The sequence below is a fragment of the Centruroides sculpturatus genome, unplaced genomic scaffold (genome assembly GCF_000671375.1).
Source record: "Centruroides sculpturatus isolate CEXI.00-Female unplaced genomic scaffold, Cexi_2.0 scaffold483, whole genome shotgun sequence".
In the NCBI taxonomy this organism is placed as follows: Eukaryota; Metazoa; Arthropoda; class Arachnida; order Scorpiones; family Buthidae; genus Centruroides; species Centruroides sculpturatus.
Window position 1 is genome coordinate 398,788 of NW_019384741.1, and position 9,008 is coordinate 407,795.

General features: G+C 35.3%; 1 pseudogene; it reads right to left on the reverse strand.

Annotated features, from left to right (window-relative positions):
• Positions 1–4,207: 4,207 nt before the first annotated feature.
• On the reverse strand, positions 4,208–5,802 carry LOC111628380 (annotated as a pseudogene).
• Between the last annotated feature and the right edge of the window lie 3,206 nt (positions 5,803–9,008).

A 9,008-nucleotide genomic window follows, 5' to 3' on the forward strand; every position in this document is an offset into this window, starting at 1 on the left:
TCGGACCTCGTCCTTTTCATCCGGCCGATCTATTGGGGGTTAGCCGAACCCATAATAGGCTTGCTACGTATCATTATACATAATATCTTTACTTTTAATGGGTTATAGAGCCAGAGAACCCAGTAAGTTCCTTAATTTTTATATAGTGTAACTTCGTTTAGTGGAGTAGTCGAAACGAGGAAAGTTGCAACGGTCGAGCCAGTATTAGCCCTTAACTGGTTTCTTGGGGGCCGCGCGGCCCCCACGCGTCATATTTTTACGATTTTATAAAAATCTAAGCATTGTGCGCAGCTGCCATTTTATGTAATCTCATTACGTCTCGACTCTTAGCGAGTGCCAAATATTCGGCCCTGTAGCACTTACAAGGATGGAGCTACGTACCTTCTGAGGGCCGCGCAGCCCCCACGATACCAGTTACGTTGGTTTTTTGTGGAAATGTGTTTTTATGTTTTTTTTTTATTTTTATAATTATTTTGCAATTCTCAATCTTGCATCAAAAATTCAAAATGACTACCAAAGAATCATTTGAACTGCTAATATATGATGATAATATACAAATTGCTAGATCAAGCCGAAATCTCCTGAAAAGAGTATGTTGTCATTTTGTGCTGGAAAAAAAGATGGTAAATATGCTACTAAGTGCAACAGTTGTTTGAAATTTATTTGCAAAGTGCATAGTACACAAAAATACTATGTGATAACTCTCAAGACTGAACTATGTAATTGCGTTAAAATGTTCCTGAGTCTTAAAAATAGAAGTGATTATATTACCTGTGGTTTTTTTAACAAATGATAGTTAGAGGCTATAAGAGATACTTTTTTATAAGATTAGTTTCTTAAGAATAAGAAAAAAAAATATCTTTGGTAAAAACTTACAATAGGGTAGATTTTTGTATTGTTAAAAAAAGCATACACCAAAAGTTGTAACAATTTTGTGATCTGTTGTAATAATTAAGTAAGGAAAATTATATAAAAGTTGATTATACTAAAGAAGGGTTCCATTTAGCATTTATACACTTTTGAACTGTCACATTGTTAAACTTGCTCTCTAAAGGCAAATTTTGCTTGGTTGCCGCGCAGCCCCCATGATACCAGTTACGTCTGAAAAATTTACGATACCAGTTAAGGGTTAGAAGCAAATAATTTTAACAACTGGAAATTTGGAATTATATCTATTCTAAAAAGAGAACAGTGCGAAGACGCGATTTACGGTGATCCGCCAGACGAGGAAACTGAAAGAAAGAAATATATAGTGAAAGATGCACAGGAGCAGTCAGTAATAATACAAGAAATATCCGATAAACATTTGGATATAATTAAGGATTGTAAAACTGCAAAAGCTCAGTTACTAGCTGTGAAAGAATACGTCTTTCAGAAAATAACAAATTATATCTGGAAACTAATTGATCAAAACGTCTGGCGAACGGCAGACATTTTGCTCTCACGATCTTTGGTAAAGAAAAGCAAATTTAATCGTTTGCAGCAAACATCTGTAATCAAAAAAGCAATTCGAATAGTATTAGTTTTGTTCTGGATTCGGGAATGAGTAATCAATTTGTGAAACAGGAATTAGAACGCCTTATGTGTAATGTTTTGTCATTGGATCACGAAGTGACTATTTGTATAGCTAATGGTGAAATTTTAAAGGCAACTAAAAGTGGTGAGTTGCAGGCAACGTTGCAGGGACGCGCTGTAACCATTGAGGCACTCATCGTTCCTGACATTAAGCATAATTTGTTGTCAGTCTCAAAAGGAGTTATGGGGAAAAGCATTAAAGAGCTCAGCACTTGTTGGAGAACTAAATAGATCTCCAACAAGTGCTGTTCGGAGAAAGAAGACACCATCACTTCTGTGGCATGGAAGGAATGATATCGGCAAGCTGAAAATATTTGGATATCGAGCATGGTACAACATCCTACCACAGCAAAATAAATTAACCAAGAGAGAAAAGTGCTGTTATGGTGAGATATTGCGGTGGCAGCTATTCCGACAGAAGAGAGGATAGTAAGATGACGAGACGTACGGTTTGATGAATGCCGTATGGAGTAAATAGAGAACGAACGAGCCAGATCGAAACAAAAAGAAGAGGGGGTGGTTTCTCCAGCTGTAATTATACCCAGTATTGAAGAAGAGCAAGAAGACGATGGAAGAATGCTAGGAAATAATAACAACATCGAGCGGAAAGATGAAAGAGAAGACAAAGTGGAAAATTCTAAAGTTAGAAGAAACGTTAAAATTCTTCCCATTTAAATGATTTTGTATTGTATACTGCATATTGTTTGTTGTTATCGACAGAAGGGCCCAAAACGTACCAAGTAGCGTGCAAGTCACTAGAGTGGAAGAAAGCTATAGAGAAAGAATTAGATTCTCATCAGAAACCACAAACTTGGACACCTGTAGATTTGCCAGAAGGCCAGATAGCTATAGATACAAAATGGATATTTAAAACCAAACAAGATGGAACAAGAAAGGCCAGATTAGTGGCAAGAGGATTCCAAGTACAGTACCTTACGAAGAAGAAAGAGAATTTAGCTGTGCGCCAGTCTGTAGGATGTCTACAATTATAATTTTACTTTCCGTGGCAGTGCAGCATAACTGGAAGCTACGTCAAATAGTCGTTCCAACTGTCTTTCTAAACGGATATCTAGAAAAAGATATATGTATCAATACACCAGAAGGGCTTAAATGTCGAAAAAGGACATTGAAATTGACTAGAGCATTGTACGGCTCGAGAAATGTACCAAAATGTTTGAATGACAAGTTTAACGAAGTGATGGAAAAGTTAGGTGTTTGTAGGTCGAAGTACGACTTTTGTTTGTATGTAGGTAACGGCGCCTACGTGACCCTTTTCGTTGACGATGCGATCATCACAGGAGAAGATGCAAAGAGTGACAAATTAATCAATGATCTGTACAAAGTGTTCAATGTCAGAAATTTGGGAGAAGTTTCATCGTTCTTAGAAATGCAGTTTGACCGAGATGAAAAGGAACTAAAAATCAGTCAGTCCAAAATAATTACCCGTTCCATATTAAATTCTTAACTGAATTTAATATGAAACAGTGTCGAGAAATTGCCACACCTATGGAAACAAATTTCCATTTAACAGAATCCAATTTGAGTAAAGATATTCTATTGATATTTCGTAGATTGGTGTGCAGTCTGATGTACAGTACTTTCTGTAACAAGCAAACCGGATATTGCGTATAGTGTATCGTAACTTAGTAGATATCTAGACAGACCAACAGCTCAGTTGTGGAAAACGGATAAAAGAATTCTTCGATACTTAAGCTGCACGAGGTATCTTACACTTCGTTTTACGAAAGGTTTAGACAGTCTAGTAGGCACGAGTGATGCTGATTGGGGAGGAGATACTAAAACCAGGAAAAGTGTGGGCGGAATGATTGGTTTTCATGCTGGAAATCCAATCGCACGGTTCTCCAGAAAATATAAATGTGTGGCTCTATCATCCGTGGAGGCTGAATATATCTCAGCAAGAATTAATGAACTCGAAAGGTATTTTGCCAGAATTTGGTAAGTGTAAACCTGCAATCCTCAAAGTTGACAACGTAAGTGCGATTCTATGATGAAAACGTTTAAGAATTCAAAGAGGATAAGCATATTGATCTAAGATACCATTAGATCAAAGACCCGTGTAGAAACAAAGAAATTTCAATTGAACATGTCAGTACAAACGAAAACATTGCCGACATTTTTACGAAAGCTTTGGGGAAAGAGAAGTTTGTCAAATTCAGATGTTCGATGTTATGTGACTGACTGGATATAGTGTATATGTTACTGTAAAAGCCCGTATATTGGTAAATCCTAGGTTTTACTTAGAAATCTTCGGATTTACCAACATGAGTTGGTAAATTTAAGGATTTTTATAAAGTGAGATGATTTTCCGGGCTTTTACCATTAGAATTTGGTACATGCTGGGTTTTACTAAAGACGATTAGTAAATGTTTGTTTTGGAAATAAAACTATGAGTATTTTAATAATCATTTATTGCAATTATTATAAACTTACTAAGTCCTATTTATTAATAACTAGTGAAACAGTTTAAAAATACTTTTTTAACATAACAAAAACTAAATTATCTTGTAAAAAATAATATAATAGCCTACCCGGCTAAGCTAATCAGTAATCACAGTTTTTTTTTCTAATCTTTGGTATTCATTGTCATTTAATGAAAGTAAAAAAAAGGATTTTACTTGTTACAACATGGAGAGCTATCATGGCATTTAAAATTACAAAGTAATCCTGATGACTTGCAAGCGCCCTTCTTCGTTAGGCATTTTTTAAAGCAGTTGCACTTCTTGAAACCTTGTCCTCCGGTCAAAGACAATTTTGCGACAAACTCCTTTACATCTACTACAACTGCAATAACGCTTTTCGGGTCGGTTTTAGCTTTGTCAATTTCAGGCACTTTCAGTCTTACATTTTGGCCAATTTTCACATTTGGATATTTATCAACAGACGTGGCTTTCATTTTTTCAGCTTGTTTTTCCAAATTCAATTTTGCGTTGTTTCTTATAGTCACTACAGATTCTATCTTTTTTGGTATTGGCTCTATAGTTACAAGAACTTCCTGAGACTCAATCGTGTTTTCTGTCTCTGAATCGGTATCTCTCTGAATCGTTACATTGGAATCATCGGTTATTTGCTTCGCCTTCATCTTCTCAGTAATAATCATTTCATCTTCTTGTGTTTTATCGTTGACAGTGCTATTGTCTATATCCCCTTCTGACTCATTTTCAACAATGCTTTCTTCCTTGTCCTGTTCGATTGCATTTTCGACGTCATTATTTTGTTCCATATTGTCATGCGAATGCAACAACTTCTCTAAATCTTCTTCAGATCTTATAACTCTAATCATATCACTAGGGATTGCTGAAGTTGCAAGGCCCATTTTCATTGGACAACCAAACATTGCTTCGTAGGGGGAACATTTGATTCCCTCGTGGTATGCTCTATTTTTCATTGCCTGGATGAATCTTAAACCCTTTGACCACTTTGATAACTGATTGGTTTCCATCCACGTGCTCAACATATTTTCTACGTCTTGATTAGCACGCTCCACTGATCCTTGACTTCGGCTATGTCTTGCCTTTCCATGTACGATTTTTACATCCGGCTACATGGAGCATAAACTCTCAATAACTTGGTTAGAGAATTCTCGACGATTATCGGAATGAAGGATGCTCGGCGCTCCAAAAGTGGTGAAAATATCCAAAAGATGGTATGCAACTTCTACGGCGCGTTTAGTTTGAAGCGCACGAAGGATCACAAATTTGGTAAGATGGTCTTGGTAAACTAAAATAAATTTATAATTTCCATCTGGGATAGTTTGTAGATCTATTAGATCAACCTGACAGCGTGAGTTTCACTGTGAAGTATAGGTCTGACGACAATGCCCTTTTTCAAAGTCTTCTGTTTCTTTTGGCAAGGTTGACATAGCTTCAAATATGTCATAGTAGCCTCAACTGTTACATTTTTATACTTGCGGTTACATTCCTTAAGCATCCGTGTTCTTCCACCGTGGCCAACAGCAACATGTGTTTCTTCGAGAATATTGAATAAGTCCTCGTAACAAATGTAATACCTTATTTCTCCACCCCTCTCCTTCATGGGTGCAATTAGTTTTTCTTCGCTGCCTATAGTCAAAATGTCGTAGCGCTTTATACGCCTGTAATGAACAGCTTGTTTCTTTTTCATGTTCTTTGCAGCTTTTACTTCCTCCAAACACTTGTCTCTATTAAGATAAAAGTTATTATCTTTCTTGCTTGCAAAGAGCTCGTCCATTATTTCATAAAATCTTAAATAGGGGCCATAATACTTCCCGAGAGGCATCGCCCACTTGTACAAATAAGAATAAAACTAACGAATATTTTGACGACCCAAAGCTCTTTATTAATAATTTAATATCGCAGTTACAATTTTTAAAAAGCATCCAACAAATAACATTTATTATATTATAGAAGTGAGACCCGAAGTTCGACTTTGAGGCGCACCAATTATAGGTTAACTACAAAGAAAAAGACAATTTTAATACACAATATTATATAAATAAAAAATGAATATTCAAGGGCATTTGATTATTTTAAATAATATTTTGTCTGTATTTTTCAAAACAAGAATTAACATTTCTTAAAATAATTACAAATTGGAGGAAAATACGCATAAAAGAGACATTTGTACTTGCAAATGAAAGTAAATAGTAATTACTTTATAATTTAAAAAATAAATTAAGAAATTTTTATGTTTAGTGATACTGACCTTTCATTCTATTTATGAAATCTACTTAGTGCTTCCTTCAATATTTTGCTTATATTTTCTTTTCTTAAGGCCCTTCTTATGATACCACCAAAATAACTGCCAGCACCACCAAGACGACCACCGAGACCACCGAAACCACCGAAACCACCGAGACCATCAACATTACTAATAGCTCCACTAACAGGATCATCACTAGTTACGCTATCTGGCGAAATACCCTGACTACTAAGTACGTTAGCATTTGTATCAACATTTATATTATCTACATCTGCAACACTCCCTCTGGAATTTCTTTGTTTTAAATTGAATTGATCACGTCCTTCGATTTTCACGTATCGACCTTCGCCACTTTCTAACAAAATAATTCCTGAAAAAAAATTAAATTTTATCATTAAGCTACTTACAAATACAGTTAAACATCTAGTCTACGGCCACTGAAAATACGTTTAAAAAATAAAAAATCATTTAAAGTACGTCAATACATACTCTATAAAGTTTACTTACCGATAACGACGAATGTAAATAGCAACTTGTTCATCTTCTCTTTGTGCAGTTCCGACTCGTTCCGGTGTTTCCCGAAGGTTTTGGTCCCGTGTACGCCGACAACACGCAATTGGCACTTCTTTATAACAGAAATGTGCAATTCGTCGTAATTTCATTGGTTGCGCGACAGCTGGATGTCCATCAAAGTCGATGATGTCGCGCGTGGCAATTCGAAAACGTCCAATGGCGTGAAAGTTTATTTAAATTTACATATTTTACTTCAGTAATTGACCCGATTCGAGGCCGTAAACGTGTCTACTGACAGAATATTTCTGCCCGTATTTGTGAGAAAATAGAAGACTTTGGCCGACACAGAAATCAGAAAGTGCGGGAGCGAATTGTTGAAAATTTTTTGTAGACACGATTGAAACATAAAAACATTGTTTAGAAATAGGAATTGTAAGAAAATATTTCATGCACGATGTATATTCCTCTACAGAAGTAAATTCGTACAGGTTTAATAGATAATTGGGTCCGATTCCCAGGGCCGAACTTAAACTTGTGGCTCTATGCATTAATGTATAGAACTCACCAATGGCCGAATGGATAAAACCACCACACACTGGTTCTAGGTTTGCCCCTCACCAATGTGAATCCCACGTGAAGTTTTTCGGGTTTTATTTACGTATGTAACATCTAAATTGGAGCCTGTTTTCGAAACAAGTTCTCTAGGGAGACTCTCGACTTTAGCAAACCGTCCAATATCCTTATTCAATTAATCCTATAAGGTATAACAGATTCTTCCTCCACGAATTAATGAACACGCATTAAGAAATATGAAGGTCTCTAATCGAGTGACAAATAACAGAAGTCCCTAAAAGTCTCGCATTACGTGTCTATAGCTGCAGTTTTTTTAACTTATGTGGAACATTACCCCCCTCTTCATTTAAGTCCTCATTATAGGTCTGGTCGAACCCACAATATGTATAGAAAAAAGGTACTTTTGGTGCACACATGGGGGATGGAGAAAGCATTAAACGTAACATTGTAGAATTGACAGAANGCCTGTTTTCGAAACAAGTTCTCTAGGGAGACTTTCGACTTTAGCAAACCGTCCAATATCCTTATTCAATTAATCCTATAAGATATAACAGATTCTTCCTCCACGAATTAATGAACACGCATTAAGAAATATGAAGGTCTCTAATCGACTGACAAATAACAGAAAGTCTCGCATTACGTGTCTATAGCTGCAGTTTTTTTAACTTATGTGGAACATTACCCCTCCCTCTTCATTTAAGTCCTCATTATAGGCCTGGTCGAACCCACAATATGTATAGAAAAAAGGTACTTTTGGTGCGTTTAATGCTTTCTCCATCCCCCATGTGGGGCATGGAGAAAGCATTAAACGTAACATTGTAGAATTGACAGAATACATGGGCGATCTACCACAAAAAACAAGCTTTATACAATATTAATTTAAATTAAACTAATCTAATGTTAACTTATGGGCAACTCGTATTGACAACTGTTTACAGAATAGATTTTTATGTTAATTCTTTCTTAATTTTAAGTGAAATTTACAAATATATTATTTTCTTGTGTAATATACATTCTTAAAATGGAAGAATTAAAGTAGAAAAGAGCAAAAAGGTCGGTTGAATGTCTGATTTTAACCATCAACACTAAGCTATTAGTAACATTATGAGGTATGATTAAATTAATATTTTAGCTTTAATTTAAATACTAACGTAATAATTTTAATGTACCCCTTTTTTACTCTCTGGGCATCAATTAACCTAATTTATGTGTTTCCATTATAATTTATAATCGATTAAACAAAATATATTCACCTAATTTTAAATATGTGCGAATTTACACCAATTAAAACACATTTAAAATAATGATGGCGAGTCTCGTGGAAGAAGAGATCTCACTTCTATGGCTCTAATCTCCTTTTTAAATCGCATTCTTATATTTATTTCATTATTATTAAGATATATAAATATAATTAACACAAATTTATTATAATTAAAAATATATTTCTCCCAAATTTGATCGTTTTGGGTCGCGCATCTGTTACGTCCCAACCGACTCGTCAAATTTAAATTAAAGTTTTCAACGCACGTGGAAGACCTGCCATATTTTGTTCTATTTACAAATTTGTTTTATATTTTATTTTCCTTTCCTAAAATTACGTATATCTGCAATTGACCGTCTCGTTTAATTTGCTCCTTGTAAGCCATTCT